Source organism: Rattus norvegicus, chromosome 5, assembly GCF_021556685.1.
Source record: "Rattus norvegicus strain SHRSP/BbbUtx chromosome 5, alternate assembly SHRSP_T2T, whole genome shotgun sequence".
Taxonomy (NCBI): domain Eukaryota; kingdom Metazoa; phylum Chordata; class Mammalia; order Rodentia; family Muridae; genus Rattus; species Rattus norvegicus.
In genome coordinates this window covers 39,739,708-39,741,938 of record NC_141538.1, presented here as the reverse complement: position 1 = coordinate 39,741,938, position 2,231 = coordinate 39,739,708, and the positions used below count along the sequence as shown (strand labels likewise).

Here is a 2,231-nt window from a genome sequence, read left to right as displayed (position 1 = left end):
GGGGATGTTGGCCTGGAAATTGGGAAAGGGAACAACATTTGAAATGTAAATAAGAAATACCCAATTTAATAAAGATGGAGAAAAAAATTACTTTCAAATTCATAGTATCACCAAATCTTGCTAATTACAAAACTGTAACTTTGTAATTTCTCCTATGATGATAGTACCATTATTGCCATTTATTTGTTCCTAATTAAATTTCATTTCAAGTACCTGATATCAAAATTGAGGTAGCTGCATTGTGGCTGCATTGCTAGGCAGTGATATTGTTTAAAGAACACCTGGTACATCAGATTTGATTTATATGAGAGGGAAATGAAGTTTCCCTGACAGTTTTCTGATGTGGCATTCAAACCAACAAAAAACCAAAACAGAAACATGTCCCCACCTCACCCCCAATCATTTCTTTAGTGATAAAAGTACAATTCTTTTGGGAGCATTGACAATATACATGGGATCTGTTTCTTTTTGTGGAAAGTGCCGCCCAGAGAGAAGGACTTAAATTCCGTGGCCACCTTCCTGTTAGCATGAGTGAGGATGTGCATGAATTCCAGCTTGTGGGCACACAGTTGCAGCATGGTACAAAGTGAGTGGATGAACCAAGACTTTTAATTTCTCAGGAATAGTAATTGGGTTTTGTAGAGTAAACATAGAGGAAGTTGGCCTCTACTGGTATCTTCTGGCATGACATACCATCCTCAGTTCCACTGTCTGTCTCAATGCCACAGTCCAGCTCTGTACCCTGGCAGTCCTGAGTAATGAAGAGTTTCTTCTTTCCAGTCAGACTCTGGCAGTAGTCGTCTCTGAAGAAACTAGTTAGTTTTTCCAGGTCAACAGGTCTATTGGTTCCAAAAATTAATCCTTTGTCACCATGTCTTGGAATCACACACACAAAACTGCTCCTTTCGCTGTGATCTTCCTTCGAAACATTATCCATCAATTCCATAATTTCTTCATGGGTAAGATCATTTTTATTCCTGACTTTATATTTCAGGACCATGAATGTCTCAGACATGCCTTAATTCATAAGGTTAGCTGCAGCAACATCAGTACCAGAGCGAGATGTCATTTCAGTGTTTTAAGCAAGTTCTTATTATTAATTATTATACATAATCCCATTTTAGAATAACCCATTTTGTAACTACTGTTCAGATCTACTCCAGAGTCCATTAGCTTGCTTCTATGTACAGTCTTTACTTCAAAATAATTAATGGATTTTGAATCCACCAAGGTTTTGTTGTTCTCCATGGTCACATTTCTTAGTGTACCATTCCAAGCTCAGAAACACAGGACACTCCAATGATAACTTCTAATCATTAACTTTCATTCGGGGCTGCTGCAGTAGAAACTCCTGTAGTAATATCTAAATAAACCTGATGAGGGATTCCTTCACACCTTTGACCAGTTTTGTTCCCTGATAAAAGACACACACGCACGCCCGCACACGCGCGCGCGCACACACACACACACACACACACACACACACACATATACACACACACACGTCTTTATATTTTAATATGCCTTATGCAGCATAATAACTGAGCAACTGTCTAACCTCCGTGCTCTACTTTCTTTCCATAACCCTATTTTTGCTTACTATGTTTCATTATGGCTGCTGTTAGCTCCAATTGGTCAGCCAACACAAGCATGTTTTATGGTTGGGCTAAGCCATGGTGGCCCCTTTCTTTTCTTCAGCACACTGTTCTAAGCCATTGCATATCTATCCCTGCCTGCTCCTTCTTTGTAGTGTCCTTTCTCAGAAACCTAAACCTCACCTATCTCTTTTCTCTCCAACTATGGTGGCTGGTATTATTCACCAATCAGAATTAACTTGGGGGTATATTGTAAATCTTGGAGACCAGCACTTAATATTAGACTACAAGCAGAATTACCTTCCCCCCTTTTTGTCCAATTAAAAAGTCTCTTATCTCTCAGATATACATTGAACACAATTATAACAATTATGTAAATTTTAAGGTATGCTATACACTTATAACATCCAGTCCACCATATTTGGCAATTAAGATAAAGTATTCTATCATCTATCCTAATTTAATAAGTTTGGAATTCTGTCCTCAATCATGTTTGATTTTAACTTGTATTATCCTCTGAAACCTGTCCTTTCCAATCTAGAATATCTTCTTTATTGCCAAACAACTTAAGTTTAATTGTGAGATTATAAATAATCTTTAACTCTGTTAGAGACTTGGGAAGTAATTAAATATTAC

At 37.6% G+C, this 2,231-nt stretch overlaps 1 pseudogene; it reads right to left on the bottom strand.

Annotated features, from left to right (window-relative positions):
• Window positions 1-407: 407 nt before the first annotated feature.
• Window positions 408-1,248, bottom strand: Casp3-ps4 (caspase 3, pseudogene 4; annotated as a pseudogene).
• Between the last annotated feature and the right edge of the window lie 983 nt (window positions 1,249-2,231).